Source organism: Pantherophis guttatus, chromosome 1 (genome assembly GCF_059756535.1).
Source record: "Pantherophis guttatus breed Tessera chromosome 1, ASM5975653v1, whole genome shotgun sequence".
NCBI lineage: Eukaryota > Metazoa > Chordata > Lepidosauria > Squamata > Colubridae > Pantherophis > Pantherophis guttatus.
The window spans coordinates 249243175-249270923 of NC_142063.1; the positions used below are offsets into that span (position 1 = coordinate 249243175).

Sequence of the window (27749 nt, forward strand, 5' to 3'; positions counted from 1 at the left end):
AGGAATATCTATTACATGTGAAAATGAACATGAAAAAAACCAGAAATCCCAATAAAGATGAACAACTGTTATAAAAGTGATTAGATAGATGAAGATGACAATATCACAAGTAATTTCAGTTTGGTCAGTGGGGAGGGCAAAACATACATTTTAAGCAAGTTTTCACATGCTAAAAATATAGAATGTTTTTGTCCAGGAACATTTCTCATCCTTTGTGCTAGAGTAAAAAAATGAAATCTACATTTGCCTTCTGTCTTCTTGAAAACATCTCTCTGGTAGTCTGTGGAGGCTGCAGTAGGTTTTCACTGCAATGAGGCATTCCACGTTATAAAGGCCTTTTCTCATTGTGTGCTTGGAAGAATTATGTAAAATTGTGCTATGTTTTCTTTATCAATAGGAACAATATTTGGATACACCCATTTGTAATATGGATTTCCCAGCCGCTCAGTTGTTCCCGTTAAATCCTAGTAGAATCACTTTTAATTGAAGAATTAGCATGTTCTCCCAGCATGGGGTTGTTACTGGTAGGACTTCAAGTTAACATCAAGTGAATTCCCTCTTGGGGATCTTGCAACAGCAACAACAGCCGAAACAATGTCTGAATTCTATTAACCATGGAGCTGACTTGCCATATAATATACCCATTTAGGCTTACAATTATTATTACATTATGGACTGTTGGATTCAAGTGGCTGATTGTTTGCTGAATGAGGGCTTTACTCAAAAGAATCCATCATTTCCATAAATAATGCATTTTTTTTCCCTCTGAAGTGTTAAAGCGTGTAATTGTTTTTCTGACATTGACTTAAACAATAATCTGTGTGTAAACAAGACATTGTCATGCATTCTACTAATGATTGCTAATTAAATCTGCCTTGTTATTACAAATTTCCAAAATAATTCAAATGCCTCGAATTGTACTGTGTTACTAGCAGAGTAGCATTAAATCATAAGCCAGGAGCACAGATAAGCTTTTAATTGCTAACCTTTCCGCTGAACTTCTTCATTTTAGTATTCTCTTTACCCTGCTATTCATTAGAAACCTGTCATTTTTTAAAATATAGTCATTAGTTGCAGGAAAAACACGAAAAGAGCTCTGCTTTTAGCATTCCCCAGCATATAGTAGCATGTAAAAAAAAAAATTCTAACATGGTTCTGAATAAAGTGAATGCTGTATATTAGAATCTCAAGATTCCTGGTAGAAATCAGGCAGTGTCTGATCTTATACAATAGAGGGAGCAAGAACCTTCTCACATTGCAGTACTGAGAGTTGGCTGATGCCACTGAATTAGCAATAAACGCTCTGCCACTTCAGTATTATATAGGAAAATGTGTGCAAGGTAAGAATTGGAGGTTTTTTTTTCCAAGCAGAAAATATTTTATTTTAATCACCATCAGATCTTTGCCTGTACGGCATTGTAGCAGCCAAGAACTGTTGGAATAGAATCTTTTCAGGTCTACTAAATTTCAAACAGCAGTGGTTTTCTACATATATTTTTAGAAATGTGGCATTAGTGTCCCAAAGATGTTTTTTCAAGAGGCTGGTTTTTCTTTGAAGACGTTTTGCTTCTCATCCAAGAAGCTTCTTCAGATCAGTAGAGAACCCTCAAACTTCCAGGTAGAAGACCATTTTTTTTTCCTTTTTGAAAAGGAACAAGTGATTGTGAAAGTTCCTCATTGAAAATTATATTTCTGTTTATATTTTATGTCCGTATGGAGCAGAAAAATACTTTCACTTGTAAAAAAGAGATATTTTAAATTATGTTTCAATACCTAAACTATTATTTCAAGACACAAAGAAATTAGTTTATTAAATTCTTTCAATGCCTAAAGAAATCTTTCTTTCTTTTTTTTTTTTTTGGAAAAGTTTTTCAGTTTTATTTCTTATATACATAATATAAAATGTACATTTTCTTATACATAATTAATCCTACATATACATGTTTTCCTTAAAGAAAGCATTAAAATAAGGCATTTTAATTACATTTGGAGTTCCTCTTCTACCCTTTCTTTCCTCATTTCACACAACCCTTCTTCTTCTCCTCTTTCCCTTCCCTCCCTCCTCTCCTACTTTCTCTTCCCTCCTCTCCTACCTCATCCTACTTCCCCTTCCTTTCCCCCACTCCTCTCTTCTTTTCCCCCTACTCACCTTCTCTCCTATTCCTATTCCCTACCCTTCCTTCCTCTCCTTTTCCCTTTCTTCCATTCCTCTCCCTCCCTCTCCTCTTCCTACCCTCTCCTCCTCTTTCCTTTCTATCTTCTTTGCTGTGGAATATTCTCCTTGTTTGGTAACAACTTCTGTATTCTAATACTTTCTTTCAATTTCTTTTCAGATTTATTCTATCAGTATTATCATCATAATTGTACACTTATTCTTATTATCTTCTTTCTTTTTCCCCCTCCCATCCCACTTTTTCATTTACTCTGGTGTAATCTGGGTTTCTATTTCATTTTATCCTCTCCCTCGTTTAACTTTCTATTATCTAAATCATTTATCTATCCTCTTATCTTCATATTCCTAAAGAAATATTTCAATATTGCAGCCAATATTATTGCAGCCAATATTGCAGCCAATATTTCCAGCACAGCCTTAGATATGCTGGAAATATTTGCACCAAACAAAAAACAAAAAAACAACCCTTGAGTGCCAGATTTGTAGCATATTGTGTCATTAATTATTGCTCTTCAGTATCAAAGTTTGAGCTTTCACCAGACCATTCTGATGAACAAAAGCCCAACTGACCCACATGTTATCATCCCTGTGACTGTGAGTACATTGCAAACATCATAACCAAGTGTTAACTTCCTACTCCTGAACCAGCAGCTGAAGTAATCACCCTAATTTCATATCCTTTCAGTTGATATTGCTGAGAGGGCACAAGTCATAGGTAATAGCATAAAATAAGGACCTTTCTCGTGGGTTATTTTCTTGATATTTGGGATTTGATTTGTTCAAATTCACAGCCCCCGGCAGTGGACTAACAATATGAAACTTCCCTGAAATGTACAGGGGGGGGAAAGAGCAAGACCAATTGTAAGGACAGGCTGGTGGCTGGGAGAATGAACACAAATAGGGGATTCATGCGTAAGATTTCAAGCAGCAGAGAAAATTACCTCTAAATTGCAGTCACACAACCAGGTCATTTGAAGAAAAAAAAAACAGGAGAGTTAAAAAAAAAATCCAGAGTAGAACTTCTGGTGGCCATTCACCGTTGCTCAAATAGCAGAAAGTCACTGGGGTCATGACTGAACAAAAAAGAAAGTAAACTGGTGTCTTTGACTCCCTTCTCACTAGACAGCCTACAAAATGAAAAATGTGCTATTTGTCAGACACTAATGGCAGCATCTTGTGCTTCTAGTGCAAACTCTTGCCTGCCCCTGTCTCACTCACCTTTTTTGCTTTTCTTGTCTAATTCCAAACTACAAGAACAGGTATAATTTCCAGAGGGTGCAATCACATCCATTCACGCCTTCCCCACACAGAAGAGATATCCCTGGGAAGGGGTGGCAACCAGTAATCATTCTTCTATCCCAGCACACAAAGGACCTGTGACATGCATTACTGGCAGCCTAACATCCAAATCAACTAACTATTCTCTGGGACTGACGAAAGAAATGAAACAGAAAGTGATGCTTCCCTTCCTCTACAATTCTGAATTTTTATGTCTCTCTTTCTTAGGCATGGGGGCCTCTTTTCTGAATTCCTCTTTCTCTGAGATGCTGTTCATATGATTTATTATTTGCACAGTTAATAATTGGGATTTCCAGTTGTAAAAGCCCTGTATAGGGCTGTGAAAATATTTACAGACCCCTCGCATCCTGGACATAAACTGTTTCACCTCCTACCCTCAAAACAACACTACAGAGCACTGCACACCAGAACAACTAGACACAAGAACAGTTTTTTCCCCAACGCCATCACTCTGCTAAACAAATAACACTCAACACTGTCAAACTAATTACTAAGTCTGCATTAGTATTAATCTTCTCATCGTTCCTATCACCCATCTCCTCCCATTTATGACTGTATGACTGTAACCTTTTTGCTGGTATCCTTATGATTTATATTGACTGTTTCCTAATATGATTTGATTACTTATTTATACCTATGACTATCATTAAGTGTTGTACCTTATGATTCTTGATGAATGTATCTTGTCTTTTTATGTACACTGAGAGCATATGCACCAAAGACAAATTCCTTGTATGTCCAATCACACTTGGCCAATAAAGAATTCTATTCTGTTCTGTTCTGTTCTGTTCTGTTCTGTTCTGTTCTGTTCGGTTCTGTTCGGTTCTGTTCGGTTCGGTTCGGTTCGGTTCGGTTCGGTTCGATTCGATTCTAGTATCTCTCATTCAAACACATGAAATGGCTCAATTAGACACCTCTGAATGATCCCGGGCTTAGGGAGAGGATACAGACACAAAAAAAATATTCTAGTTGAGTCCAAAACATTAATTTCACTATACAAATAATAAAAACACAGACTTTGGTCTGCTTGATGCAACCCCGATCAGACAAAATTGTCCTGAATTCAATAAAATGATCCTTCATCTGAAGTCCTCTAGCAGTACCCAGTTCAGATAGAGAACTTTGAAGACATAAAATTTTTATTAACTACCCTAGAAATATGTGCTCCTCAGCAAGCTGTGCTGAAACAAAGTGCACAGGAACATCGCAAATAATAAGTCTTCCCCACCACAGCACATATTGCCATCAGGCACAGATTGTCATTTGCAGACACCCATTGCATACAAAAGGCATGTCCAGACAGTCAGTGCAATTTACTGTCCTCCAAACCATGAGACAACAGCATAACCTGGTCTGTCTACATAGCTGGTTTCTACTCTACTCTTGACAATGTAAAGTGGGGGTTGGAAGGAAGTGAGTTTTGACAGATGACCAAAAGAAGAGCAGTAGTTTTAGTCATCTGTCAGGATTTACAGAGTGGGGTCTTTCTGTTCCTGCTTTACCAGGAAGCCCCTACCCCAGCCTGTTGGTCACCTGCATCACTTGAAATTAGAGAATGGAGTGTCAGAAGTGATAAACGCTATTCTGGTAAAGTGGGAGGGGCTGTTAACTCCACATGGGTGGGAAGCTAATATTGCTTTTTTGGAAGACCTCCCACAGGGAATACTGGCAGTTTATGGTAGATGATTTACAGTAGGAAATTCCTCCTGGATTGCCAAGATGCTATACAGAGAATTTGGAAGGGAGAGTTAATAGAACTTCAGAGTCATATTTTCACTTCCCCTGCAAATGACTAGAGAGCAGACGCTCTGCTGATTGCAACTGAAAGCAGCCAATATGAAATATCAGGTCCAGCCTGCTGTTGAATTATTAGCCAGGTTGCCTCTAAAACAACAGCCATCATGTAAATAGAAAGTCTTGCATCAGGAGAAGATGGAAAACACCTCAGGTGGCTGTAAATGAAAGGAAGATTGTGTCATGTGGATGTGTGTCCCTGAAGAACTTTTACCAGTCATCCCCAAGTAAACATTAGGGGGACATGTAGTATTGCTTGCCCATCATAAATGAAATAGGACAGATTAATCCAGAGATTTTAAAGTTTCTCTGAGCAAATCAGACTCTATAAAATTGCACATTGTAGAGTAAACTCTATGGTGCCTCTTCCTTTAAACTATGTATATATTACAACATGAAAAGCCTAAGTATCTCTGTTGCATTTTGGAGAGGGATTATACTATATTAATTTGAAACACAAACCAAATAATTAAGGAATGAAACTATAAAGGATTAATTGAGGAAAAAAAGGAGTCAGCAGGCATGTATTTGATACTAAATATTATGGAAATTCAAGATGGGTTTAAAGGCCTTCAAGATATAATTTTCAAGATATAAGCCACTTTTTTGTATTTTTTTCCTCTTCTTTTTTGTCTTGTTTCTTTAATTTCTTTTCTATTTGCTTATCATTTCTCTTTCACCTTTGTTTTCTTTTTTCTTTGAATTTGTATTGTTTTTACTTTGCAAAAACTTCTTTAATTAAAACTTATTTCAAAATGTTTTTATGAGTTTCTACCTCAATATTTTGATAGAATTATTTATTTTTATACTTTACTTGTTTGATGATTCCATTCTTAAACTCAAATACATCAAAGCAAAACAAAAAAAATCAAAAAATATATGAAAACAAAACAAAAATTTTTAAAAACTCAAAGCAGGACTTAACATGAAAAAGAAAAGAAAACATATAAACCCATAAAGACTGTGTTGATAAAACAGAAAAGCATATTTTCTAGAAACTCCACTAATTGTAAAGACTTACTAAGTCTGCATAAAATTTAAACATTTTCTAGTGGGATTTGTTGGCAAATGTAGTTGTAATTCAGCTGTTGATCATTGCACTTAACTTTTCTCTACCTGGGTTTATCTTGCAATCTTGCACTACAGCTAGATTACCAGCCCATATCCCCATACCCACACGAAGAAACCCCCTAACACTTAAAAGATCATAAATCATAAGATTTCAGTTACCTTTCTCAACTTCTCATGAGTCCCCTCCTGAGATTTCCATGTTCTCATGCTTCACTGCTTACACAGTCACCAAAATCTCACAAGGAGGTGGCAATCTTCTCAAGTGTTAGAATAGTGGATTCCATCTCAACTTTTCTCTCAAATCCTCAGCAAATACCAATTTTCCCCAGAGCAACAATCTTGGGAAGTAGATTGGACTGAGAGAAGATGATAAACCCAAAGTTGCCCAGGGATGTTCTTTGGTAGAAAATGGACTTACACCCAGATTTCCCAAGTCATAATCATTACAGGGTAGTCAAAAAAAAGTCAAGATGGTAGTGATTATGGCATGATTAAAACTCTGTCATAACTACTATATTGACGTTTTTGATCATATCTTGTGGAGATCCCTCTACTTTTGAAACTTTCAGAAGTTTCATATTATTTCTGTTATAACTAATGAAGAAAAGGTTTCTTTTTAAATCTATTTTTAATCGTACTTTATGTATAAATGTTTTATTTTGGCTGTTCACTGCCCTGAGTCCGAAAGGAGAAGGGCGGTATAGAAATTTGAATAATAAATAAATAAACAACAAAAATTAGAACATGAGGCCAGAAGATACTAAAGAGTTATGCCACATCTCTAAAAATTCTTGATGAAAAAAATAGTAAAATGGCCATCTATTTCTGGACTGTAGATTTATGTGAAAGATCTGATTGCTCAAGATTCCAAATACCTCCACAGAATGACAGAAAAGATTTAAAGCATACTTTATTTTTTAAAGATAAGCTGAATCGTAGAAAGTAACTTCTGGTGAATGAACATGAGTGAATAATAGGATGGGAAAAATAATTGAGACACTGCAGTTAATTATTGATAACGTCCTATTAAGATGAAATCGGCTCAGAGGATTGTGGAGTCAAATAGCATACACAACACCAACTGGGTTTATGGTCCATCTAGACAGCCAGTTTAAAGTAAGTCTCCAGTCCATGAGGCAATTAAAAGTATGCAAGCGTATATCTGTTAGTTTGAACTTTGTCATACAAGGATATTTACAGCATAATGAGGCAAGTTATGACAAGCCCCACCCTGCAAAGATGTCACCACTCAGGTTTCTTCTTTCATTTCTGTATCAGGGCAAGACTTGTGTATTTTGGGTTGGTTTTTTTTTTAGTTTTAAAAGCAAAAGTAAAAATTGAAGCAAACACAAACAAAATAAGAAGGAAAAAAAGAAAGAAAATGAAAAAATAGATGAGAAATTTAAGGTGTGAAAAGAAACGAAAAGAAAAAGAATATAAAGAAGTAGCCTCCAATTTTCTTTAAATAAAATTCTAGACATACCTCTTTCTCTAAAGTTACACTGTGACTCTCTTCTTTCTTCAATGCGTTTTGTCTAATCATCAAAAACATGGCAGTGGAGCAGATGGAATATGCCCATACCTGCTCCCTTGGCCAATAGCAACTGGACAGAGCCCACCTCCTGTCATTTCATCAGCTGAATTGTTGCCAAAGCACAATGTCATGCAAATCACAATCCCTCTTGGGAGAAAAGAGAAAATATTTACTTTGATTTGGGGAAAAAAAGAAGCAGGTTTCTTCAGCCCTGAGTGGTGGATGAAAGGAAGTCTACATCAAGCAGAGTTTATCTGGAATGGAAAGCTTTAAAATAAAACTGGAAATAAGGTGGTGGGTCAATGTACCCTTAGAATACATTTTTATTCTATTTTAGTGCCAAGTATCCTATAAAGATCCTATAGAACTGATATGATTCTGTCTACAGGTAGTCCTCAACTTATGATCTTAATGCAGCCTGCCCATCACAGTTGTAAGTCATGATGGTCATAAAATGATTGATCCATGTTTACAACCCTTTTTTGTGGTGGTCATTAAACAAATCTTGGTAAATACCGTTTGCTATGGATATGCTTTCATGCCGAATTTCACCAAACCATCAGAAAATGTGATGGGGGGATGTTGCAAATGGACGTAAATGCAGTCATGTTGCCAAGCATCTAAAATTTGGTCACATGACTGCAGGAGGGGGTGATCATCAGAACTTCACATTTGGAGCATAAGAAGCCCTCGGGAAGGTGTCATAACTTTGAAGGGTTGCTAAGTGAGTAGTCATAAATTAAGGACTACTTGCATTCATCAAAAGCTGAGACGGAAGGAAAGGTGTAATTTTCTCCTCATTTCCACCACCTGAGAGATGCAACCTTGAAGGATGCCCTTCCTTGATTTTAGTCCAGAGATTTCCATAGACTTTCAGGACAAATTCCTATCAGATAGAGAGAATGGTGCTATTTTTCACCTCCTGCTGATGAGTGGGTCCCAGGAGTGCATCTCTACACAGAACCTACTAGTATGATCCTCGTGGACTAAAATTCCATCTTTGGTAAAGATGGAAGGATTTGTTCTCCGTTCATTTAGACTCGAGTGCTGTGTTCTTAGAAGGCTAAAATCAGGACTACTTGACAGAAAGCTGTAGAAAATTATACATAAGAACAATATTACAAAAAGAAAAATATGACATTGTTAAGGCATTAGCAATTGCACATATATTAGTATATGTGCACAATTGCACATATATTAGTGGTTCTGCAACCCAACAAGACAGACACAGACTTCAGAGGATAATTAGAACTTCAGAAAAAACAATTACTACCAATGTGCCTTCGATTGAGGACCTGTATACTGCACGAGTCAAAAAGAGGGCTGTGAAAATATTTACAGACCCCTCGCATCCTGGACATGTTTCAATTCCTACCCTCAAAACGACACTATAGAGCACTGCACACCAGAACAACTACTTACAAGAACAGTTTTTTCCCGAACGCCATCACTCTGCTAAACAAATAATTCCCTCAACACTGTCAAACTAGTTACTAAGTCTGCATTACTATTAATCTTCTCATCATTCCCATCACCCATCTCCTTCCACTTAAGACTGTATGACTGTAACCTTGTTGCTTGTATCCTTACGATTTATATTAACTGTTTCCTAATATGATTTGATTGCTTATCTGTTCCCTATGACTATCATTAAGTGTTGTACCTTATGATTCTTGATGAATGTATCTTTTCTTTTAAGTGCACTGAGAGTGTATACACCAAGACAAATTCCTTGTGTGTCAAATCACTCTTGGCCAATAAAGAATTCTATTCTATTCTATTCTATTCTATTCTATTCTATTCTATTCTATTCTATTCTATTCTATTCTATCCTATTCTATTCTATTATCTGCCATCTGAGGCAATCCTTTCAACTGATGAGAATTTTTTCCCTTTTTTTTTGTTACCGCATATAGATTGTTCTTTTTAAAAAAAAAAAAAACATATTTTCCATTTCCCCCCTCATAAAGGGCCTGACTAAAATTCCTTTGTCTGCTCTTCTTACTAAAGCTCAGTAATGGATGTGACTATTTCTTTCTTCTTCTTTTTTTCCCCCTTGTCACAACACTTCTGGCCACCTGTCGGACAACCAAAATTAAAAACAAAGCCTGATTAAACAGCTCTCCGTGGTACAGTTCAGGCAGCTTCATTAGTACGCCAGTTTAGGGTTGCTGAGTGAGCTGGGCTGAAGTTCTTAAGGTTCTGGGAAGTTGATCTGGAGGCAAAAGATGTGGGGTCCACAGTTTTGCACAGTTGCAAACTTTTGATTGCATGAATTATGCATGAGGGCTGGCCCATTGCTGATGGAGGCAGATCCAAACAAGCACTGAATAGCTCACACACACACACACACACACACACACACACACACACACATGCTTCATTTCCTTTGAAAAGGGAAAAAAAAGTGTGGGAAGGCAGCAGCTCATCATAATACGAATTTTTTTCCCCAATCCCACGGCTCAGATTATTATTATTTTTTTAAGGGAGGTTTTGCTTGCTCCTTTCTAAGCTTGCCCTGATATACAGGGAGCTGTGAGAAAAGAAAAAGGCGTTTCAGAGCTTCGGCTCCCAATTGTTGCAGACATCAATGGCTCTTCTGTACCGTGAACACAGCAGGCATTTTTGAAAGCTCTCAATGTCACTTTGCTGATCCTTGTCTTCTCCAGTTGTCAGTGTGCTCTGTCACATGATATAACACTTTAATAAAATGTTCAGGGGTTTTGCATCCCACCCACTTTTCCTCCTCTTGTCTTCCTTTTCATACCACAGCTTATGTACAGTGTGCATGTGAGCATACTCAAATGAGAACGAAGGAACCACCAGAAACCAGAATATAATTTCTTGAAAGGTAACCTTCTTTGATTGTTGCCTGTATTATGCCACCCTGCTTATTATTCTGCACGGATCTCGCTGCACTAAAAGAAATAGCTTGGCTCCTTATATTAGTAGTAACTGCTGATAAGCCTCTTCAGATGCATGTTGAAAGATACTGGGTATTATAACACATAGAGATGTAAATCTATTTCAAGGCTGAGACATCCAGTGTGTAGATCTTCCTCTCTAACTTTTTCAGTATTGCTTTAATGTCAGAGGAAGACTATCAAACCTCCTTTGATGCCAGCATTTTAGTGCTTTTTATGTGACAGAAAGATTGCATTGCTGAATCTAGGTTTTTTTCATTTATGGGTATAAGTGATTAAACTGAGAAACCTCTGGTAAAGTCAAGAGAAGCAATAATTCCTACTTATGTATCACATCGGCCTTTCCCAAAATCCAGCTTTTGAGAAGTTTTGGACTGCAGTTTTATCTTCCTTGAATATTTGCATGGGGGGAGGGGATCAATTGGTGTTATTATAAAATGATAAATTGGACTCTAATAACACTGTTTAGCAATTAAACGAGTTAGCCTTGGGGTGGGGGGCATTTTGAGAGCAGGTTTGAATCACTCCAGCAAAACAGATGATATTTACTACTTCTAGTGTCTCACCTCCCACATCCTGTAGGTAAATACATTTCCAAATAAAACATAGAACTGATTTCTACTATTTATTTTCTAAAAATTCTAACTATATGCCAAGTCCAGAAACATCTTTGGAAAATAATACAACATACTAGATGATGCTTGAGACTGATGCTTTGCTTTGTGACATGGTAGCTTTCCCATTTTTAAAAATTAAAAGTATCTCTGACAATAAAATCAGATGGGGAATGGAGCTTGGAACAAGTCCAAGTGTGGCCACAACATGGCAAATTTAGGGAATAAGCCCATTAGTAATATATTTTGTAAAGACATTTGAAAACATCAGAATTATATTTAGACTGACTTGCCTCTTAGCTCACCTATACTTAAATAATTTAAGTGTGTAATCCTATGCATATTTACTCAAAACTAAGCCCACTGGAACTTAATGTCAGATAAATATACATAGATTGCAGCTTAAATTACATTATATTCAATGCATCATTTGTTCACTAAACATATATACACAAGATGTAGTTCTTCTTAAAATTATTAGCAGTACTATCATTATTGATATAGATTTTCAGGTATTTTTCGTCGGGCCCTGAAGACCTATTTATTTCAACTAGCTGGGCTGGCTTGAGTTAAATTTTTAAACTGATTTTAAATTGGATTGTTTTAATTTTCGGCCAAAATATTTAATTATTTTAAACTGTTTTTAAATTTTGTATGTCCTGTTTTTTACTTTGGCTGTTCACCGCCCTGAATCCTTTTGGAGAAGGGCGGTATAGAATTGAAACAAACAAATAAATAAATAAATAAATAATATATTAATTTAATTTTTGCAATTGGTTTATCTGTGGTTAATTAATGGATTATAGTAATGGCAATAACACTTAGACACTCTGTAATGCTTTACAGCATGGGTGTCAAGCTCACGGTGTCATGTTGCCGTCACATGACGTATTGCCATTTTTTTCCCTTTGCGGAGCTGGGGTGGGCGTGGCCTGTGCAGGATGCATCCGCCCTGTGGACCACCAGCTTGACACCCTTGCTTTACAGCATTCTCTAAGCAGTTTACAGAGTCAGCATATTGCCTCCAACAATCTGGATCCCCAAAAGGTCCATCCAGGCTGAGTCAATCTTGAGCCGGTCAGGATTGAACTCCTGGCTGTGGACAGAATTAGCCTGTAATACTGCACTTGAACCACTTTTATATAAGCTGAACTTAATTTTTAAATGCATGATGTTACCTAAAATTCGCAGGAGTTTTTTGGGGATCCATAAAGTGTCAACATTTGATATAATCTACCTGAGCTGAAAGATTCCCCACAACCACTAGATGGCAGCAAAGAATCTGTGGGTTTGCATTCTAGATGCAGTATGGCTATCAAACAATAAACTGTTGAAGGAATTCTCTAGGGCCAGAAGGCACAAATCCTGGAGACAAAGAAGATGCATGACTTGAAAAGGAACAAACTGTGTTTTGTCAAGAGTAACTGCCTGTTTTATGGGAACTCTGATCCTTTAAAGCAATTCTCATGACATTTCCGGCATATTGGTCTACATAGAACGAGTTAGTCACAGCAAATCAATTCCTCTATTATTGCATTTTAGCCACGGTCATATTTCTCCTAGAAATCTTGCCAGAATTTCAATGGGTGGGAACATTGATTTCCTTTCGGTTCCTTCCTCTCACCCATCCCATGGTTCCCCTGAATTCTACATTAGCACACATCGAGGGGGGGGAGTCATTTGTGCCAAACAGGCCTCTGTTGATATCTCTTTTTCATCCCTCATAAAAGGAGCCAGTGACCTGAATTTTGCTCACAGCAGTAAGAAAAGGCCATCACTCATGACAAGTACAAGAGGAAATGGGTGGAAAAGGAGCCTTTTTGAGAGGTGAAATGCAACTGCTCCCCTTCTGGGTGATCTTTTATAAGTCTGGAAGAACAGGACCTCTGTAATTTAAACTAGTATATTTTCTCCAAGGACAGCACACCTTGACGCTAGAAACATCAAACACTGGGATTTAGAGAACAACCCAAACTTCATAGATGTTGGAAATTATGGGACTATCCATTTGCTTCTGGGCAGCAAATAAGTACTGACACAAATAATTGTTTGTGTTTGACTGAGTTCCTTGCCCAGTCTGAGATAGCAGGTTGTAGTGCTTTAGAGACCTTTAGATTTATGGTTATCACCAGTTTAGAGTTTTGTTGTTGTTTGCTTTGTTCTTTTCTTTTCTTTTCTTTTCTTTTCTTTTCTTTTCTTTTCTTTGGGGGCAAGTCCGCATTCTATTTCTAGGTTTTCGGTGCCCTGTAGGACAGTGGTGGGTTGCCCTCGGTTCGTACCGGTTCTATAGAACTGGTAGTAAAACCAGCAGGAGGCTCCGCCCATTGACCCTGACGTCATCAAAACACTTCCGTGCATCCGCAGAAGAGCATGCACACGGCCCTGCGGTGAACCGGTAGTAAAGGTAAGTAGAACCTACCCATGCTGTAGGAGCATAAAAACTTGGAATGGCATCTGGAAGAAAACCACACACTCACAGCTAGTGCACAAGTCAATTCCATTGCACCTGTATAACCGCGGAGACTGGGCAAGGTGACCCCCTTGTTATTAGACAGAAGGGTAATTAGGCTTTAAAGAATGAAAGTGTCATTTTCATTAAAGGACTATATGTCATTCAGGGACAACAAGCAGTTACTAACAGCTACTAACCTAGCACTAATTGTTCCAAAATAGCTGTTCTTCTCTTCCAAAAAGGTAGGGATGGCCAACTTTTGAGGCTGGGGGATGCATTTGCCCTTTTCTATGGATGTTAAGATCCACAGTGGGTAGAAATATATGCAAGATTTGTGTGCCAACATCATGGATAAGAACAGAGGCTTGGTTTTTCTTCCTTGTTTGGCATCCTATTTCTTTTTTTAATATATAAATATATATATATTCAGCATTCTTTAGGGTTTATCTTACAGTGTTTGTTGTCTATTTCCTTCCACAAAATGGCAGGAAACTACACTGTCAATTTTCAGCAATCACAATCTGAGAATGCTGCAGAGTTCTGCTTGGCACCTGGGGATAAAGAATTGCTCTATGCGTCAGAAGGGCTGGGAGAAATGTTAGATTGCAAACTCCTGCTAGATTGAAGATTGAACAGATTCTGATGAAGTCAGACCTAAAGTTAGCCCTTTTCCAGTCAAGTCCAACTCAGGTTTAGAGGGATTCTATTCTATTCTATTCTATTCTATTCTATTCTATTCTATTCTGTTCTGTTCTGTTCTGTTCTGTTCTGTTCTGTTCTGTTCTGTTCTGTTCTGTTCTGTTCCACTTTGACCATGTACGCATCATGTGGTGCCATTATTCTATTCTATTCTATTCTATTCTATTCTATTCTATTCTATTCTATTCTATTCTATTCTATTCTATTCTATTCTATTCTATTCTATTCTATTCCACCTTTACCATGTACGTATCATGTGGTGCCACTATTTCCAGAGCTAAAATGTGGTTTGCACGAGGAATGGGGACAGGCAAACAACAAACAACAAATAACTGAAGGCCTTCAGCCATAGTTGCCATTATGGTAACTGTATTTTCACCTGACTGTAGTTAAGGAAGAAAGGAAGCTCGGTATCAATTCTGTTGAGAGACAAACCAAAACATTTTGGTTTTTCCTTTTAGTTAGATAATTCTGTGGCATTTAAATAAATTGTTTATTCCCCACCTCACACCCCACTTCCAAAGAAGGTATTCAATGTGAAAGTCACTGGACAGAGTTGCAGTAGAAGCGATGGTAGCCATGTCTTGGTTTTTTTTTTAAGTTTCCTAAAATCTGGGCTAATGTACAAATTGAGAAAGTTAGCCTATAGAAAATAATATAGCCTAAGATATCCCTTGCAATAGCAAGTGTTTTGACACATGTACACTTTAAATACCTAGGGAATATTCTGTTGCCTTCCAGCTAGTTTGCATTTTAATTTGTGATTAGTGAATAAAAATGCTTCTTGGTGAATATGAATCTCGCATCCTGGGCATAAATTGTTTCAACTCCTACCCTCAAAACAATGCTATAGAGCACTGTACACCAAGGCAGCTAGATACAAGAATAGTTTTTTTCCCAAACACCATCACTCTGCTAAACAAATAATTCCCTCAACACTGTCAAACTATTCACATTAGGCTGCATTACTATTACTATTGATATTGGTCATCTCATTGTTCCTGTCACCCATCTCCTCCCACTTGTGACTGCATGGCTGTAACTTTGTTACTTGTATCCTTACGATTGATATTGATATTGATTGTTTCCTAGTATGATTTGATTGCTTATTGTACAGTATGACTGTCACTGGGTGTTGTGCCTTGTGATTCTTGACAAATGTATCTTGTCCTTTTATATACACTGAAAGCATATGCACCAAAGACAAATTCCTTGTGTGTCCAATCACACTTGGCCAATAAAGAATTCTATTCTATTCTATTCTATTCTATTCTATTCTATTCTATTCTATTCTATTCTATTCTATTCTATTCTATTCTATTCTATTCTGACTGCCACTCTAGTCTAAAAATTTAGATGGTAGTCCAGTGCATTTACGAGACTGAAGAACTTAAAATTCTTCTTACCAATATAATAGTGTAATAATTCTATTTCAGAAAAAGCCCCTTCTTATAATGATATATTAATTATACATATGTGGTAGTTGATTTTGTTTTCTTTATATTGTTTCATTGAAACTTAAATCTTGTTCTATTTTAGATTTAGGCTTTGATTAAACAATAAAATGAAAACAAGAACTGTTACTCTATGTACTGCAGATTGTTATAGAATTGAAGTATTATTTTCTTTATCCTTTCAAGATTCGTTTGAAAATAGAATAGAATAGGTATGTGTGAGAGAAAAAGAAAGAGAGGGGGGGAGAGAGATTTATAGAAATAACTAAGCATACCTTTGAGCTACATGCAAGATCATTGCAAGTGTCAATATTGACATTTCCCGGGGCATAATTAAATTAGCTATTATAGCTGATCTAATCATTTCCATTATAATTCTTTTATTTTGACACCAAGTTATGGGGTTTTATGCAAAATGTCATCATGGCATACAGTCTCCATATATATAATACATTATTAAACAGCCCCAGCACAATTGGTGAAGAGATTTGATTATAACCATTTATGTTTGTTGAAAAAGGAGATCTAGCAGCAGGACAGGAAACTTTGAACTATTCAGTGGCATTAAAAAATAAGCAGCTTTGCCAGTTACAGGGCCAAATTTTGAGCAATGAAAGACTTTGAGGCTTTTAACATCTACGAGATATAACAATACTCTAGCACAGTAATGGCTAACCTTTTTGCCATCGCGTGCCAAAAGCGGGGGGAGAGTGGGGGGTGTGCGCGTGTGTGCCCACACCCATAATTTAATGCACCCCGCCCCCTGCACATGCACACGTGACCCCTCCGCATTCCCCCCGCTTTTGGCATGTGATGGCACGGTGGGCCCAGTATGCCTGTTTTTCGTCCTCTCCAGGCTTTCTAGGAGCCTGGGGAGGGTGAAAACAGCCTTCCCCACCCCCCAGAGGCTGGAAACAGCCCGTTTCCCGACTTCCGGTGGGCCCGGAAGGCCCGAAAATGTGCTGGAGTTGAGCTAGGGCAATGCTCGCATGCCCAAAGATATGGCTCCGCGTGCCACCTGTGGCACCCTTGCCATAGGTTCGCCATCATGGCTCTAGCATCTATAACATTGGCCCAGTTTATCACATCCTGATAAGCTATGAATTGCTTAACCAAGATTTATTAAACAATTGGGTTTGCACAAAACACTGTATCTTTAACCATAATTGTAGCAGGTGGATTCATGCAACATTTTAAATAAAAACCAAACAAGCCATGTGATTAGCACAATGTTTATCCATAAATCCAAATCTAAGCAGCCAGTAAGTATATTCACCTAAGCAGCCAGTAAGTATATTCACCATTTATTATTTTTTTTAAAAAAATATTTTGATTATTTTTTGCCGCTTTAATTTCTTTTATACCCAATAACCTCATCATAGACCTCTCAGTTTAGTTGTTTTCTTTCAGATGTTTCATTATCCAAACTAGATAATATCACCAAGCTTAGAGATCACTGAGGACCTTTCATTTCAACCCTGAGCTACAAATATTCTCCTTTATTGGTATCATCATAGACCACTAAAATTGTTTAGCCTTGAAGCATATATACTGATTATTAGAAAGAATGTCTAGGACTCTAGAATGCATGCCATCTACATGGAGGGAGGAAAAAGTCATTATATTTCCTACAATATCTACATATTCCACTGTCTACAATATTTGGTAAGCATGCCAATTATTGCATGCATATCCAGAGTTCTATAAATCTGAATGAATTCTGAGTCATTTAAAATTAGGAAGACAACCTCCTTCTCTTATTCTTTCTTTTTTTATTCAACGTAAGAGCCCTGGTGGCGCAGCAGACTAAAGCACTGTTATTAACATCAGCTGCCTGCAATTACTGCAAGTTCAGATCTCACCAGGCTCAAGGTTGACTCAGCCTTCCATCCTTTCTAAGGTAGGAAAAATGAGGACCCAGTTTGTTGGGGCAATAAGCTGACTTTGTATAAATATACAAAAGTATGAAGGCTATTGCTTAATGCATTGTAAGCCGCCCTGAGTCTCCGGAGAAGGGCGGCATATAAATCAAATTTAAAAAAAAAACAAAAAAAATAAGCCCAATTTTTTTCCTTACAAGTGAAATTATTGCCTGCAACCTTGGTCACTTTTGGGTGAGGGGAAGGCAACTGTCAAAATAATAAAAGGCTCACTGGAAGTATAGAACAGAATACTTTATAGATGTGCATATGTTCTCCTTCCTTCCTTCCTTCTTTCCTCCCTCCCTCTTTCCTTCTTTCCTCCCTTCCTTCCTTCTTTCTTTCTTACACACACACCCCAAATGTTCAGCCAACCCAGTGTCCCTTCTCATATGTTTTTTTTAATAAATAGGAAGATTTATATAAGCTCCTCTAAAAAGGCACATCCATATCTGCTGAAAGGATAGTAACAGAATTAGTGTCACCAAGTAAGATCCGGTACAGTTTTAATGTAAAAACTAAGCTCTAGGCTGCAACAAAGATTTTTGTTCATATTTAAATTTAGTCTATATAGTTATAATCTAATAACATCCCATTACTTTGAGTCTGGAGCCTGTTCGTCTTCAGAGGATTAGCATTTATTTTTCTAACAACAATATTCATGACAGAGATTTTTCAGCTAATTAGAAAGTAGTAATTTGATTTTTGCTTTTTCTTGCAGCTCTTTCTATTACTGTTTATTATAAGAATACTAGCACTCCTGTGAAATAAAATACTTATAATTTAACAGCTAAATAAACTGCTTAAAGCATATTAATAAGAAAACACAATTAAGAAGTGCCTTAATTTCCCCAAAAACAGTTTTGGTGTTGTTGTTTCTTTAGTTTAATATAAATTATGTATAATAAAAGCAGAGTATAGTGGCAGGCAACTGCATTGTTTTTTTAAAAAAAGTTTAAATGTATTTTGGCTTTTTGCTTTCAAAGAAAAAGCAACTTATTTTAAAGGTGAAAGATAAAAATATGTTCTGGTTTTGTGTAAACCTAAATACATCTTCCAATTAATTTTAGACTACAATATTATAGGATAATTTTACTTGCTACTCAGTAAACATACCAGGATCATACTGATAATTATTCTTTTCTCTTAATACAATCTGCAATTAGCAGATAAGTGTGCACAGTAATATTCATTAAACCTCATTCTTTTAGAAACTCTAGCTTTGCTTAAGAGAATCTAGCAGCTTTCTACAGCCACAGGAGTAATAAAAAGCTTTCCAATACTTTATCAGATATAGTTAACAAGCAAAATCTCCTGACAGAAAGGGTTTGCCATTGTAGTCATCAAATAGGTAATTCTCAAGATGTCCTTCAATGTTGATGTAAAATTGTTTTTCTTCCCCTTATGGCCTAAGTTTCTTACAATAAAGCTGGAGAGAAAACTCACAAGAATACAAGTTATCCATTGCTATTCTTTTACCTATTCCTATTTCTACTCTTATTCTGGATTAGGTGTATTTTGATATTTGTCTTCTAATTTTAATTTCAGAATAAAGTTTATATTTTACTGAGTACCTATTGGACAGGACTTGTAGTAAGCCCACACTGCAATGAAGTGGCATTAGATAGTTTCCCATCACTTAGCCTTAAACATTTGAAAGGATGAGAAGACAGTCATGTATCAGCTTTAAATGGGGTACAGAAATATAAAAAGGTAAAGGTTTCCCTGTCAGTCATGCCTGACTCTAGGGCACAGTGGTCATCTCCATTTCTTGGCCAAGGAAGCCAGTGTTGTCCTAAGACAATTTCTATGGTCATGTGACCAGCATGACTATACACCCAAGGTGCGTGGAATACTGTTACCTTCCCACCTAAGTGGTACCTATTAATCTACTCGCATTTGCATGCTTTCAAACTGCTAGATGGGCAGAAGTAATGGGAACCCACCTTGTTGGGTGGAGTTTGGGTCTTGAATCTGGGCTATCAGCTCTCCAGCTGACAAGCTCAGCATCTTTAATTTTACATCCATTAATATTTTTTTTAAAAGCACTTTTGGTCCCATAGTCACAAAGCTCAAAACAAGGAGCCACTGCAATTCTATTTTTTACATGAACTTGTTGATAAAATGTCAACTACTTCAAAAAAACCAAAGAATAAGAGTTCTAATATTTCAATATAGTATATTTTTAAAAGTTAGTCAAAAATAGAGAAAGAATGCATAGTAAGTTGTGACCCAGTGCCACGTCTGCATCTTTCTGGGGCTTGGACATCACATGCCTATCCAGTGATTGTCTTCTGTGCAAGTTACAAAGGGGTAGCACATCTGGAACACCAGGTCATCCTGGGAAGCAACCACACCAAAAGCAGCAGCAGCAACAACAACAACATAAAGCAAGTCACTCTCCTTGACTAGATGACCTTGCTTAAGTCCTGCATGCCATTTGCCCTTCATAGTTGATCAGCCAATTCCATTTATCATGATAATTAGGTTGCATCCTGCCAGTTCAATCAGACTCAATTACTTTAGGCCTCATTAGTGACTGACATTCTATAGCAAGTGTATCTTATGAGTGAGCAAGGTCAGATCAAGAAAGTAAAACATGCAGCCAGCCAGTACATTTACAAAGCATGCTATGCTTAGGCTGATGACTGTTTTGTTTTAGGTATGAAGGTGTATCAATGTTTTTGAGTTTTTTTTTTTCTCCTGATAATTTATTTCACTCTAACCCTCCATGATTCATGTGCAGAGAAAAATATATCTGTTGAATTCTCTTGGTGAATATGAAATAAAAGCAGTAGAGATATATTATCAGTCAGAACAACTTCTGACTATATCCCTGAATAAGGCATTCTTCTAGAATTGATTTGAGCAAACCCAGGAACCCATCCTGAGAATTCTTCCAAAACATACTGTAAGTGTACAATCAAAACTGAGGCAATGAATATCCACTGCTTAATACTGTTCACTCTTCATTCCAGGAAATAAAGCTATATTTTCCTAGGTTATTCATTTAAATAGAAACACACACACCCCAAGTCCCAAACTGTAATAAGTTAATTGTTCCTTGTTTGGAGGTCTATAGTTGATGATGAGTAATAATGAATTAGATGAAGAATTTACAAACATGTATATATTATGATTGTTATTCCCTTTAATAGGAAATTCAAGTCCCAAGCACTGACAAAATTGGGCCACTAAAAATAAAGTCTTTGAGATTTACATGCAAGATTTCACCTTTAATATATAAAACTCTGCAATCTTTCTGCTTTGCAGTTCTGATCTTCATCTATGCCTATATTTCATCACTCTGTCAACACAATCAATTTCCTCATGTCTTCTGCTGGTTTTTATGCATAATGTACTAAATAAAGTTTTGTACCAGACATTAAATGAGATCTTAAATGATGACTTTACTGCAGTTCCAAGCCAACAGTAGATTAAAAAAACATATGCACTAACATTGAGTTGACATAATTTTCTGAATTTCTGCTGAGGAAAAGATTTGGAGCAGATCCAGTACTGACACCAAGTTGATTTGCACTTTTTAGATGTTGGCTGTTCATTATAGATCCCAAATTTGTTGGCAGCTGATTTGGCACTGTAGAAAAAAATATCTGTGGAGTTGTCTGTCATATGCCACAGATATGTGAAAGAGAAAGAAGAAAAAGAGACCAATAGACAAGTTCAGAGAAGGACTATGAAGAAGATGAAGAGTCTGTAAACCAAGCCCTATGAATAAGGATCTGGATATTTTTAACCTACACAAAAGATGAGTGAAGTGAGATACAATAACAGTCATCAGAGCAGTGGTGGGTTTCAAAATTTTTTACTAACGGTTCTGTGGGTGTGGCTTGGTGGGTGTGGCAGGGAGAGGATACTGTAAAATCTCCATTCCCTCCCCACTCCAGGGAAAGGTTACTGCAAAATCCCCATTTCCTCCCGATCAGCTGGGACTCGAGAGGCAGAAAATAGATGCAGGCCAGGTGGAGGTGGTATTTACCAGTTCTCCGAACTATTCAAAATTTCCGCTACCAGTTTTCCAGAACTGGTCAGAACCTGCTGAAACCCACCTCTGCATCAGAGATTTTGACATTGTCAGCCTACAAGATAGATAAGGTAAGAAATAGACAGCACAAGAAACATTAGAATTCAATTGATACAGATATTATCATTTGTAATCGTTCTTGCAAACTTCATCATGTTTCTCTTTCTCTTCTGTTATTCCAAAGACATGCAAGGTGAGTTTCTTTCTTACCCTATCCTATTTTTCTAGGCAAGCAGCTATATGTTTCAAAAAAATAAATAAAAATAAGGAAGACATTATTATGTAGAAAACAAAAGCCTTGGAGGAAGAAGGCTGGCAGCATGTAAGTCAGAAGACCAAGATAATCTGGAGATGGTCCCTGTCCGGGAAGCTGAGCAATCAATTTAAAGCACTCCATCTAGAAGAAGACTCACAGGGTTCTACAGAACAGATGTCACCCAGTGCCCCAATAACAAAAGGAGCAGAAGGTTACACTGCCATGAAGACAATGAATCCAATGACTCCATCAAAGAGATAAAGTTGCATGCTGGTGATGGATGACTTGTTCTTCAGAGGAACAGAGCTGGCAATCTACAAAGCAGACACAATATCAAGGTAAATATGTTGTCTCCCAGGCAGGGTGAGACAGTTTAGATAGGACAGAGGATGTCCCAACTCATCGAAGATTTTATCCTGTCCAAGTTGGAACAAGTTGGAACAATAGCAATAACACTTAGACTTATATACTACTTCACAGTGCTTTACAACCCAGTTTACAGAATCAGCATATTGCCCCCAACAATCTGGATCAGATTGCTGGAATCTGACCTCAGAAAGCTGGAAGGTTGAGTCAACTTTGAAAGAACCTAGGAAGAATATTGAGAAATTACAAGTGACTAGTTTTGTTGTTGTTAGTTGCGAAGTCATGTCCGACCCATCGCGACTCCATGGACAACATTCCTCCAGGCCTTCCTGTCCTCTACCATCCTCTGGAATCCATTTAAGCTCATGCCTACTGCTTCAGTAACTCCATCCAGCCACCTCATTCTCTGTCGTCCCCTTCATCTTTTGCCCTCAATCATTCCCAGCATTAGGCTCTTCTCCAGTGAGTCCTTCCTTCTCATTAGGTAGCCAAAGTATTTGAGTTTCATCTTCAGGATCTGGCCTTCTAAAGAGCAGTCAGGGTTGATCTCCTCTAGGACTGACCGGTTTGATTGCCTTGCAGTCCAAGGAACTCACAGGAGTCTTCTCCAGCACCATAGTTCAAAGGCCTCAATCCTTTGGCGCTCAGCCTTTCTTTTGGTCCAACTTTCACAGCCATACATTGCAACTATAGTCAACATCGCCTTGACTATACACACTTTTGTTGGCAGGGTGATCTGCTTTTCAATATGCTGCCTAGATTTGCCATAGCTTTCCTCCCCAGGAGCAAGCGTCTTTTAATTTCTTGGCTGCAGTCCCCATCTGCGGTGATCTTGGAGCCCAGGAAAATAAAATCTGTCACTACCTCCATTTTTTCCCATCTATTTGCCAGGATTTGAGAGGGCCGGATGCCATGATCTTAGTTTTCAGTGGCTAGTTAGGAAAGTAAAATAGGCAAGGGCAGAAATGGTGTTTTCATTCATATTTTACCTCTAGGCAAGATGGGCAGCATATAAAATTAATAAATCAAAACTGGGATGAATGTCTTTGGAAGACATCTTGCCAAAAACATCTGGAGGCTTTAAATTGCAGTGAGTGAGAACTCTAGCTTCTGAAAACAGTGGATAATTTCAGCAGAAGTTGCAATCAAAGGCTTCTCAGAAAGACAATTGATCATATGTGCAAATTAATTTGGGACTCATGAGTTCATTGTGGGCAGATACATTCAGAACACTGTTGGAAATATACCTCCACACTCTATAAAAGAAGTGCTGAAATGTGTTCAACTTTACAGAAACTGCTTAAAACAATAAATTTCCCAGATTAAAAAAACCAAAAAAACAAAAAGAAGCCAGAAATTCATCTAAATTAGTAGTCTCATCCACAAGAAGTATATATTTTCAAACCTAGATACTTAACTAGGTTATAAAATTTGCTCACCAACTTAGCTTGAGTATGCAGTTTGTTCATTATTGCTTTATGTTTACTACAGATGAGAAGAAATAGATCTCGGTCTCTAATACTTTTCTCCCTTATATTGGAAGGGATGTCCTTTCTTTTCTCTTTTCCTTTTAAAAGAAACTTTTGGCATAATTGAGCCTTCAACAGAATTACAGAGGACAGAGCATAGGTTTGTATTATACACAGCTGATACTTTCTTTTTTTACCAGTAGAGCAGGAATCTCTATTCCTAATCCTATTCCTAATCCTATGTGAGTCTGCTTCCTCTGTAAAAGGAGTAAATAGGATTTGATGCCACATGGTCACAGTGTTAATCTAGCAAAGTTTAAGAACTGGCAGTTAAGTAATATTTCCCTTTATTTCTGCACATGTGTTAGTCGTTCCCGACTCTAGGGGATGGTGCTCATCTCTGTTTCAAAGCCGAAGAGCCAGCACTGTCCAAAGACATCTCCATGGTCATGTGGCTGGTATGACTAAATGCCAAAGGTGCACAGAACGCTGTTACCTTCCCACCAAAGGTGGTCCCTATTTTTCTACTTGCATTTTTTACGTGCTTTCGAACTGCTAGGTTGGCAGAAGCTGGGACAAGTAACGGGAGCTCACCCCATTATGTGGCACTAGGTATTCGAACCGCTGAACTGCCAACCTTTCGATCAACAAGCTCAGCATCTTAGCCATTGAGCCACCACATCCCAATATCTGTCTGTCTGTCTGTCTGTCTGTCTGTCTGTCTGTCTGTCTGTCTGTCTCTATCTATCTATCTATCTATCTATCTATCTATCTATCTATCTATCTATCTATCTATCATACTGATAACATGCTACATTCCAAAAACTTTTGGCAGCTTTCACAATATGAAAAATGAATTTAAGTATGAAATAATAGAAAAGTAGACATTTTCTATTATTTCATACTTAGCTCATACTTTAGCTCAGTTTTAGATTTTGGCAGTGGTTTGCTCTCCAAGCTTGTTTCAATTTAGTTTGTTATGTTACCAGGTAACATCAGCAGCAGGATTTTCTTGTCCTATTCTCCTTAACTTACAAATGTCTTGTCTGCCAGTGTGGTCAGTTGGTCATGTGATTGGTTGTTCATTTGGAGCTATATTTAAATTCTGATTGTTATTGAGTTATTCAAAGCTGATTGTTGATTGAGAGCTCTTGTTGATTGGTCATTCGAAAGATTTTAAGTTGACATCACTGAATCATCCGCAACAAGCACAAGGACAGAAAAGGCAAAAACTAAAAAGAATGAAAAAAGATGGCACAAACAGGAACTTAACTGGAATGACCCTTGAAAGAGTTCAGATTTTAACATCCATCTAAAGCTGACTAGAGCGGAAGCTAATATCATTTACCTGGAGACACTATTCCAAAGTACCAGAGTTTTGTCCCCGAGGAGTCAAGACTTTGGTGAACCCAGTAAAGGAGAAGTGAGAATGCTTCACCTCCTTTTTTAACCATGATTTCTCCACAAGTGCCCCAGGCATTGTTTCTTGGTAAATTGAAATGCCAAATAAAATTGGTGTTACCAAAGTGGCAATTTGAGGATAATTGTATTGAGCATCCAGTTTGTTTCCTGTTACCAGTGGTTCATCCCAAGAATCCAACTGAATTGCCTGCCAGAGATTCTGGAATATAACCAAAGAGTCTCTTGAAATCAGTTGAATCCAATCAACCATCTATATGCTTAGGCTAGAGGTTGCTTGAAATGAGCCCATGGTTGAGCCATGAACTCACATGCTTTGCTAGAAAGGCATAAAGGCACACAATCCTCATTGCCACCAGTTCAAAAACCAGGCTCAGCCGCATGGAGAGATCTTGCCAGATAGTTGGGTAGTCCGTGCACCAGCAGAATCCAAAGCATGTTTGAACCTAACATATAGCAATTACACCCTGATATCTCAGGAGCAGATCAGAAGTAACATGTCTTTCATGATCAAAGTATCTCTTCCTCCCAAACTTGATGTCAAGGTTGCTGAAAGATTCAAACTTAGCTAGGAAGATGTCAAACCAATGATTTTTGCCCAGCCAGGTTTTAGTAACAAGTGTCAAATCTTCAGCTTCACTCACACCATGGATAAAGCTAGTCTTATGACAAATAGATCTGACAGTAACTCTCGGCACTTTGAGGTCAAATAATTCAGCAATCCAGCCACCTGCCTTCCAGGATGGAACAAGTCCCTCTTCTGCTTGGGAAAAATAAATTTAATTAAAATTAACATAACTCCAAGAATGGTTTAAGTTTTGAGAGAACTTGCCTTATTTGGTTCATCCTATTTTTTTAAATAAATTGAAAGGATATCTTAGACTTTCCTTTAACAAGAACATTTGGGATGATATTCATTAAATGATTTACCACTTAAGGGAGATAAGATTTCATTTTTCAAACTTTGAACTATGTCACTGTGGATTAATCCTAATTTTGGTCAATGTCTGAAATGAAGAATTTCAGAATTCATTTCCTCTTTGGGTTGAACTTGAGAGATATCTGACCCCATTGAAACCCTGGTAAATATTGAGATCCTTGTTTGTGTGGGAAGCAGGTTTGGTACCTGTACTTAATGCTGCAAATCATTTATATAATGTTTTTAAAATGCTAGCAAAATGAAAAAAAAATGATATTTAAAAATTTAATACATCTAGATAGTTGTACAGTATTTTCAAACTTGTATTTTTTATATCTCTGGGCAGCTGGAATATGATCTGGAGATTGGCGGAATTTCCCTCATCCCATTGCTGTGCCCTGATCATGCCTTGATTTAGATGCAATTGGTAGTTCCTATGATCTCCCTGGGGTTAGGGAGTCTATTGAGATGGTCTGACATGATGTCTAATGGACACTGGCCATTGGCTTTAAGATAATAACCACTTCACTGGCTTTTCTAAAGGCTTTAAAACACTTATTTAAAAGTAAGTTTTTAATAAGATGGCTTCAATTGTGATGAATATATCTTAGTTTTGATTTTATGCTTTCTTATAAAGTGCTAAAAACTCTCTGAGTTCACCAATACAATAAGTTTAACTAATACCATATAATGTAGGCATTTTTGTTTAGAAAATGCATATGGACAATAATATTCTATAATAGTATGACTATTAAATGAGATTTTGTAAATTTCTACACAATTTAGCAACCTGAAAATGGGCTGTTTAAACAATGTGTTAAACAGCTTTGATGCTAGAATCTTTGGAAGAGCCAACCTTCCTGGGGGGAAAATATTTACACATCATTATGTTATTCTTGACTGATCTGGTATGAAACACAAAGCTCAGATAGGTTTGGTCTATAACAATCACATATGAATATCAGCTGGATTGGAACAACGTCTTGTCAGCAATGAGACAGATTCAGGCATTAGCAAAGCCAGCTATAGTTTAGGACCTCACAGTCTGAAGAGGCCTTTTAGAATTTCAGATATATTTTTTCCCCTTTGGTAAAGTTGGATTATAATTTCATGTATGAAAGTTACCATAAATTAAGTCTTCTTCTTTGGCTCACTGAACTCCCATTTAAGTGATTAAGATATGTGTTGTTTCTGCATGCATTCATGTCTTCTGTTCAAAGAGAATTATAATCCAACTTTACCAATGGCATTCCCCCTCTTATCAAGGGTTTGGGATGCTTTTTGGCAGCATTCTTGCTAAATTTCTATAGTCTTATTCTTTGTAAGTACTTGCCAAATATAG

The 27749-nt window shown here is 37.2% G+C and overlaps 1 long non-coding RNA gene across 3 annotated transcripts in view; it reads right to left on the minus strand.

The window, feature by feature from the left end:
• The window catches only part of LOC117660877 (uncharacterized), a 31542-nt gene extending 23605 nt beyond the window's left edge, over positions 1-7937 (minus strand). For all 3 annotated transcript variants that reach the window (XR_009621827.2, XR_009621826.2, XR_009621823.2), the window contains exon 1: positions 7821-7937. This is a non-coding gene — a long non-coding RNA (uncharacterized LOC117660877). The remainder of the gene's footprint in view (positions 1-7820) is intronic.
• Between the last annotated feature and the right edge of the window lie 19812 nt (positions 7938-27749).